This window comes from Cyprinus carpio, chromosome B15 (genome assembly GCF_018340385.1).
Source record: "Cyprinus carpio isolate SPL01 chromosome B15, ASM1834038v1, whole genome shotgun sequence".
Lineage (NCBI taxonomy): Eukaryota > Metazoa > Chordata > Actinopteri > Cypriniformes > Cyprinidae > Cyprinus > Cyprinus carpio.
The window spans coordinates 1,727,483-1,736,841 of record NC_056611.1 but is presented as its reverse complement, the minus strand read 5'-3'; the positions used below and the strand labels follow the sequence as shown (position 1 = coordinate 1,736,841).

Genomic DNA, 9,359 nt, shown 5'->3' with positions numbered 1-9,359 from the left:
AAAATCATCTCGTTTACTCACTTACAGAAAACAATATATTGATTTAAATTTTCTAAGACACTTTTTGTTGGTAAAAGTCATATTGCGAGTAGGCGTCAACTATCATGAATTCACACCTGAGAAGACAAAGACCTGCAGAGCTGCATAAATGAGCCATTGTGGCACTGAGAGGTACCAAGAAAGAATGTGAGGACAAAATAAATGTATATAATTTTATGTTTGTAGTTTATTTAGAATATATTTAATTATCCCACAACAATAATTTAATATTCACTTGTGAGTGCAGTTAAACAGTTTATTAGGAAAATCAAAGCTGACTTTCAACTGAATACATTACTCCAGCCTTCAGAAATCCTTTTAACAATCTTATTTTTACAAAAAAAAACATTTATTGTTATTATTATTTATCATTATTATTATTATTATTATTATTATTATTATTATTAATTATTAATGTTGAAAAGAGCTGAGAATATTTTTTTTAGGTATTTTAGGGGGGATAAATTGAAAGAACAGCAATGATTGTTACATTTGTTACAGTTACATTTATTGTTATATTTATATTATTTACATCAAGCTTTTGAATGGTATAGTAGTGTATATTGTTATTGAAACTTCATAATATTTCACTTGATTATCACTTAAGTCAGGCATTATAGTTTGGAAACAAGTCTTTGGAAAAAGTCTAACTAGTAAAATGTTTACACGTTATGTGAAAACTAGTACAAGTATATAAATAAATAAAAGAGACTTACTCATGTTTTATGAACTCTGCTGAATAAAGTGCTTCATTCTTTTTTCTGAGGAAATCCAAATCTCAAATCCTCAACCACATCACATCTTTTTGGGGTGAATTATGTCTTATTCCTCTCGCACGCGAACTGTAATCGTCCGCAAACAGTAAAATAATAAAAACTTGAAGAACAGTCTCGCTGCGTTGCTTCTGTTTGTGTGGGCGTATTCAAAAGCCGCGCGCTTCAGTGAAACATTTGAATCTCAAAAGCGCGCTCGGCGCGGGGGCGTGGTCGCATTAGAAGATAATGAAGGGAGACGTGAAAAACGGACATGCGTTGTTTTCATATGATTACAAAGAATATTTGATTTTCGGCAGCACTTGTTAGTTTAAAAGTAGACATGTCAGGTGAGCGCTTCTTCGTTGAGGAGTCAGCTTTTAAACGCTGTATTTTTATTTTATAAGTGCACAAAGTTTTGTTGTTATTATGTCTGTATACAAAAAAAGTAGACCCTTTACAGATTCGAAAAGTCTGTACGATCAAAACTGAAAGTGTAATATACGCGTATTAGAAAGGAGAGATAAAGGTTGTACGGCTATTTCCAGAATCTTTAATGTCAAAGAGTTTTTTTAAAAGTAGGTGAAACACCGGCATAGTACCAGAACTTCAGTGTGGTGACATTTCCACGCCTGAAAATGTGACTATGAACAAAACGAACCATGATTGGTTGTTTGACATGTCGGTCAAACGTCCTCATGAGCGGGCCTTGGCCAATGAAAGCTGCCATGAATTCCAGAACTTCAGTATGAAGGTCTGGCTACGCGAGACTAATCGTGGCTAACTCTCAGTATGGCCTATCTGGCCTCTATCACTATCATGGCCTCTATCCAGCCTATCATGGTCTCTATCAATATCCAGCCTTTCTTGGCCTCTATGACTACCTGGCTATGGTGGCCTCTATCACTGTCTGGCATTCTTAAATGCTTTAATGATCACTTTAATTATGACTGATTAAATCTTATTGTTTCTTTTTTCATATGTTCTAGGATCTTGTAAGAAGTACTTCATCTGGTGGGTATTTAATTTTCTTCTTTCTTTTGGGGTATGCTCCGCCCTGCCTTGGTCTTCGGCAGGTATAGCTGGAATCTACAACGTCTGATTCAAGCTACAGATGGGGCCTACGCCAAAATAATTTTGTTCTTTTTTTATTGGTTTTGTAAATAAATACTTTTGCATTTCATCTTCACCTCCTGAGTCTTTCTGGTAGAACTTGATAGCGTAATCAGTTATGGACAGAGAACCTTGCAGGAGATGATATAACTGGTCACAGACAGAGGTATCGCCTACTGGCTTACCAAAAACCTCTCGGAAATGTGCAATAAAATTATCAAGAGATTGAGTTACAGTACCAGCTTGGGACCAGATGGTCTCTGGCCATTGGAGTACTCGTCCTGTTAGCAGGGATATGATGAATGCTATCTTGATGTGTAAAGATGTGGCTTCATCTCCAGTGAGAGCAAACACTGCAGCAGAATTTCGTTGCACTTCTCCGCTGAGCCAGAGAAGGGTGCTGGTTTGGCCATGGGACTGGTAAGTATTGTCGAAGTAGAAGGAGCGGCGTTGATGACGGGTGTGACAGGTGGTGTGACTATGGCATTCTTTTCAGGCTTAAAAGTATGCATTTTGTAAGTGTGTAAAAAATATGTATTTTGTAGCAAATTGTTCGCAACAATAGCTTGCAGTTCAATCAGTTTTGAGTTACAATAGTTTTGCCCACTGTGGCACACAACCCGTTTTAAGGATTCTAGGAGTCTGTGCTGTTTATGCAAATCAAGCACAGCAGAGAGGTCTCCAGAGAGATGTTTTATACTATAAAAAACAGCATATACTGGTGACTCTAGGTTCTTCTAAACCCCAGCACATGTAGAGCTAATTCTCTGCACATTATTTGAAAATGAAGTGATGGTAATTTCAGATCAAATCACAGAAGGTATTTCTGGTAATGCAATCACATGTTTATTGTTTAACAGATTGAATAATTCATAAAGTACTTTATATTCAGACAATTTATTATTTAAAACATTGTGGTTATCTAAAGCTGACAACTGTTTATTTGTAAGATACATAAAAACCACATTAACATTTTCTGTTCTCATCCCCAGGTCAATGAATCCATTCTTTGGTTAATGGAAAATGGAAAATGGAACATATTTGTACTTGATGTTGTTTGAAAATATTGGCTACATAAGATATGCTTTCTTTGGTTTGGGATTTATTCTATATTGTGCTATTGTATTCTTTAATGCCCTTATTATTCTTGCAATTTTTCTGGAAAGGACATTGCACCAACCCATGTACATTCTGATTTCATGTTTATCCGTCAACTCTGTGTTTGGAACAGCTGCTTTTTTCCCAAGGTTACTGATAGACTTGCTGTCTGATACACACTCAGTCTCCCGTGCAGCATGTATCTTACAGGCTTTTGTCATTTTTTCATATGCATCAAATGAAAACATAATATTAATGTTAATGGCATTTGACAGGTATGTAGCAATCAGTAAACCATTACAATACAACAACATAATGACCCCCAGGATTTTATCTGTTTTAATATCTAAAAGCTGGATTTATCCAATGCTTAGTATTGGTATTGCTGGTATATTAAATGCCAGACTCACAATGTGTGGTAACAAACTGTGGAAGGTGTACTGACACAACTTTGAAATTGTCAAGCTTTCTTGTGCAAATACTATTGTTAATAATGTTTTTGGCTTTTTCATACTGACCACAACTGCTATCATGCCTTTAAGCTTTATATTATATTCTTATGTTAAAATTCTTATCATTTGTAGAAAAAGCTCATTAGATTTCAGGAGAAAAGCATATCAAACGTGTATTCCACACATAGTGATCCTCTTAAATTTCTCAGTAGCTCTGTTTTGCGAGGTCACCTTGAGTCGGGTTGCAACTTTGCAACTCCCTATAGGGCTGTCAATCATTCTTTCATTAGAATTTCTCATTGTACCACCCATCCTGGACCCTCTGGTTTATGGTTTGAATTTTCCTAAAATCCGTAAAAAAATGATATGGATTATAAAAGCTTGCAAATAGCTGTAACAGATGCTGCACAGAATGTTAACAAACTACAATGATTGTATGATTTTACTGTATACATTACGCAATCATGATGTACATTACATTTTATGAACCTGTGAATTTGAGACTTTGAGTTTTAATGTAAATCTTTGCCACAAATATATATTTACTATACATATTTATTATTTAGCCTGTTGCTGGATTCATGACATGGTTCAGACCCTCGGTCACCTCTCAGATACCAAATATATCAGATACCAGACATTGCCTGTAAAATTAATACATGCAGTATATTATATATGCATACAAATTGATCAATATATTAATTAATATAAGCATAAATATATATATATATATATATATATATATATATGTGTGTGTGTGTGTGTGTGTGTGTGTGTGTGTGTGTGTGTGTGTGTGTTAGTGATTCAAAATAACAAATACAAATTTTGTTTACATACTAAATGAGTGTGTACTGTGTATATTTATTATGTTTACTGCAGAATTTAGCTCTAACCCTAATCAAACACACCTGAGCATGCTAATCAATGCAAATCAATGTCTTTGGGATCATTAGAAAATCACAGGCAGTTGACTTTGATCAGGGTTGGAGATAAACTCTGGGACCTCCAGGGCAAGATTTTGGATGTGATTAATCAAAATTAATCATATGACAGCACTTATATATATATATATATATATATATATTAAATAAATAATTAAATGCACAAAATGTAGAAGACATTGGATGGAATTTTCACTTTTGTTAAATTTTATTTTCTTTTCTTTTATTTTATTTACCTTTTCTGACTTTTTTTCTGGCCTGTCTGTCAGCTCAGAAAAGCTGAAAGGAAAACACACATACAACCCTATGAAGACTGTTTCATTGTTTCCCAAATTCAGTCTTATTTTATTTTCATTTTAATTTTTCTGGATTCCATTTTTTCCATTTTTTTTAAGACTCTGTTTTAATGGTTAAATAAAAAAAGTACATTATTAAAAATAACATCTCTAATTAAGTAGCATTAGTACTGTCTTTACTTTAAGTTGCACATTTCTGTCACAGTTTCTTCAAATTTTGATTGCTGAGAAGTCAATTTCACATCGGGCCAAAAAATGGGACTTTTGAGAACTGGAGCTTGTAGCCTAGAATTTTTTTTTCTAAATGATGTGAAAAACATCTTGTTTACTCACTTACAGAAAACAATATATTGATTAAAATTTTCTAAGACACTTTTTGTTGGTAAAAGTCATATGCGAGTAGGCATCAACTATCATGAATTCACACCTGAGAAGACAAAGGCCTGCATAATGAGCTGCATAATGACCCTTTCAGTCAGCTGTGTCACTGAGAGGGATGAGTTACAAGAAAGAATGTGAGGACAAAATAAATGTATATTATTTTATGTTTGTAGTTTATTTAGAATATATTTAATTATCCCACAACATAATTTAATATTCACTTGTGAGTGCAGTTATACAGTTTATTAGGAACAATCAAAGCTGACTTTCAAACTGAATTTTTTGCATCATTACTCCTGTCACACAATCCTTCAGAAATCCTTTTCACAATCTTATTTTCTACAAAAAAAAAAAAAAAAAAAAAACATTTATTGTTATTAGTATCATTATTATTATCATTATTAATGTTGAAAAGAGCTGAGAATATTTTTTTCAGGTTTTTTAGGGGGGATAAATTGAAATAACAGCATTGTTTATTACATTTGTTACAGTTACATTAATTGGTACATTTATATTATTTACATCAAGCTTTTGAATGGTAAAGTAGTGTACATTGTTATTGAAACTTCATAATATTTCACTTGATTATACATTTAGTCAGGAATTATAGTTTGGAAAAAGTATTTGGAAAAAAGTCTAACTAGTAAAATGTTTACACGTTAAGTGAAAACTAGTACAACTATATAAATAAATAAATAAATAAATAAATAAGAGACTTACTCATGCTTGTGATCTCTGCTGAATAAAGTGCTTCATTCTTTTTTCTGAGGAAATCCAAATCTCAAATCCTCAATCACATCACATCTTTTTGGGGTGAAGCAAACAGTAAAATAAAAAAAACTTCTCGCTGCGTTGTCTTCTGTTGTGTGGGCGTATTCAAAAGCCGCGCGCTTCAGTGAAACATTTGAATCTGAAAGGCGCATTCAGCGCGGGGGCGTGGTCGCATTAGAAGATAATGAAGGGAGACGTGAAAAACGGACATGGTGTTGTTTTCATATGAATTACTTTATCACAGAATATTTGTTTTCAGCAGCACTTGTTTAGTTTAAAAGTAGACATGTCAGGCTTTCTATAGATATCTCTGTCATGTCTCTGTGTTGAGTATTCACTGAGTTACAGTTCATTTTAATGACGCGTTTGAAAATGAAGATAAGCGCAGACAAAGGCTGCAGACAGCACTCCTTGTTTGTTATCTTTATTTTATAAGTGCACAAAGTTTTGTTGTTATTATGTCTGTATACAAAAAAAGTAGACCCTTTACAGATTCGATTGATGTATTGCTCTTATCTGTACAATCAAAACTGAAAGTGTAATTTAAGTTCTTTCCGGGGTTATCAGGAGAAAATACCCCAAAACGCGTATACGCGTTAATTGACTTCAGAGGGTTAAACACAGGGGCCTTCTATTGTCGGGGGGTTTGGCACCACGGTAATCTTTGTTTCCAGCAGAACATTAAAGAACGTGACACATGTCTCGCAGAACTCCTGTAGAATTTAACCAATCCGATGACGACTTCAACACTCCTGAAGTGTTTCCACTTTTGTCCCATATGCATCAGATGTTTACCCAATGGTCCATGGGCGTGACGTCTGAGGCTGAGACTAGGCCATAGTGGGAACGGCCCCGATAGGCCTTAAAGAAAAGCCACGAAGGCCGCAGAGAAAAGGCCTAGCTAGGCCACAGATGGAGATGCCCAAATGGGCCATAGTGAGAAAGCCAAGAGGTTGTAGAATGAAATGCCTCAGTATGCACAGAGAGGAAGGCCATGTAATTAGACCACGGTGGGAAATGCCACGAGATGGGTAACAGTGGGGAAGGCCACGAAAGACAGGCCACAGAAAAAAGGCCAAATGAAGCCACAGTAAATCATAAAGGTTGTTGGGAGTAATATGAAGAGGTATTGTACCACCACCATTAATTGCATATAGATTACCTTGAGGACAACTGGATATTCCTTGAGATGTTTAGTGGTTCAGGTCTAATGTGGGATTCAAATGCGGAGGATGACCATCTTTCCAGTGGCTTGATATCGGATGTTTGAACTCCAAGTTCAACAGCAGTAGTGGCCGGTGTATAGAAGCGGTGACAGACCGCAGCTTCTAAAGGTGACTACATGGAGCTAAACCAGCCGAAGAGAGAACAGCTACAAGAGGCCGTTGAGAGTATAGCTGCTAAGGCTATGACGGTAGCCAGATACATAATTCTTTAGGCTAGACTCCTGCACATGCTTGATAAAACTCCATCTAACTACCAGAACCCGCAGAGGAAACCTATCCTACCCCAAAAATAGAAAATGAGCCAGATCAGCATGACCATAAAAAGAGATACTCAATGTTAAACAAAGTCCCCGATAGGCTGTGACATGTGAAGGCCACGATAGTCCAAACTTCATAAACAGTAATGGACAAACATACCCAATGACCACCATAGCAGAGTTATGCAAAGTGCAGTCTGTGTAATGTGAAGCAGCAACAGCCAGGTAAGACCAAACAAACCTCGATTATAACTTAAAATCCACGTGAAATCAAAATTGACTTTACTAGCGCACATGGCTAGTATTGATGTAAACAATCTGTGCAAGTTAATCTGCTGAAAAAGAAAAATAATCATCTTTGTAATCCTTAATCAAAATCTGAACATTTACTTCCACTCTGGAATAGCATTCCTTTTCTAATGATGTCAGTTTGACGGCATGGGCAGAATATCCTTAATCACACCCCTCCAGCCATTAGTTTGCAATGAGTGAAAGACAAAAACCATTCCTCTATTCAATATTCCGTTTCAGCTGGAAATACGTCACCACACTGAAATAAAGTCAGCAGCGACTTCCGGTTCACATGGACTATAAAGAAGAGCCGAATCTTACCTAGAACTCAAATGGAAGATGACCATATACATCAGCTTGATAGAGCCTGTGTTCATAATAGCGCCAGTCCAAAGAGTGACCTGTGTAAAGATGAGAGCCATGGTTCTCTGCATCTGCAGCCATGGAATTACCACAAAGCTTGATAGACTCCATTTAACCATGGGAACCTGACGAGTGAACCCTTGCGAAAGATAAGAATGCATTACATTTAACAATGATGCCTTAGCCAATTAAACTTCAGTAGCTACTGAATCCTGTAAAAGCATATAGAAAGCCCTTACACATATTTGTGTATAACTTATAAGTCACAGAGCACAAACTAAATTAACAGAATAGTAGTAATTATAACCTCCAGGTCCAAACTTTGACAAAGTTTTAGGAGGAAATCCGGACAGACTATAGAAAGGCCTTAAAGGGGGGTTACAATGGTGTTTCATGTATTCAAAGTTGTTCACAATGTTAAAGAGATGGATTCTCATGCTAAACATGGCCAAAGTTTAAAAAATAATTTGGTGGAAAAAAAATAAAATGGTGGAACTCCTTAAATGAGCATTTCTCTCCGAAAAGCGCGCCCGTGCACATGTCAACCAGAGGAGAGCGAGACCGCGCTCATCAACGCGCTTCATCTGGAAATCGTCGGCATGCGCTGCATAGGATTTGTTCGTGAATCTCTCCAAATAAGTGTGTTTTTGGATGTGAGGGAAAGTTTACCATGTTCAGCTTCGCAAAGAACCCAGCGTTACACGAACAGTGGATGCAGTTTGTTTTTCCGGGGCAGCAACGGAATGTAGCAAGTGCGTTTGTGTGTTCTCGTCATTTCAGTGACAAATGTTTTATAAACAAAGCCCAGGTCGACGCTGGATTTGCACATCGTTTACTATTAAAACATGGAGCAGTCCCAGTGATAAAAGACCCCATTCATGCAAGTACAACTGCATCAGATTTCTGTCTTTTGTTGGAAATCAGCACATAAGTGAATAAATGTTAATGGAAACAACAAGAAACATCAGTATTATAGCTCCGCCCATGGCACACCTCCAGGAGCTCGGCTTTTTCCGGAGAGAATCGGAAAGCTGTATTTTTCTTTTATAAATATGATAAAACTAAAGACTTTTTGGAGATATGAAGGATGCAGTACTACTCTATAGTTACTTAAGATTAACATGAGATTAGATGAAACTGTGTATGTTATGTACCGTTTAACAAGTGCAATTTCCAAGATGGAATACTTTAATGCTCACCACACAGAAAGAGCGCCAGCTAGTTATTTATCAGAGCAACTTATGCCACATAGCTAAGCTAGAGCTAATCACCTTAAATATGTACTGAGAATAGTAAAAGAATACGGATTGGACGAAAACGTGATAAAATGCTTAGTTAGTCAATATATTGTGTATTGGGAACACTTTCGTGTTTGAGCA

The 9,359-nt window shown here is 36.1% G+C and overlaps 1 pseudogene; it reads left to right on the top strand.

Moving 5' to 3' along the window:
* Window positions 1-2,524: 2,524 nt before the first annotated feature.
* Window positions 2,525-4,069, top strand: LOC109109028 (annotated as a pseudogene).
* The last annotated feature ends 5,290 nt before the right edge of the window (window positions 4,070-9,359 follow it).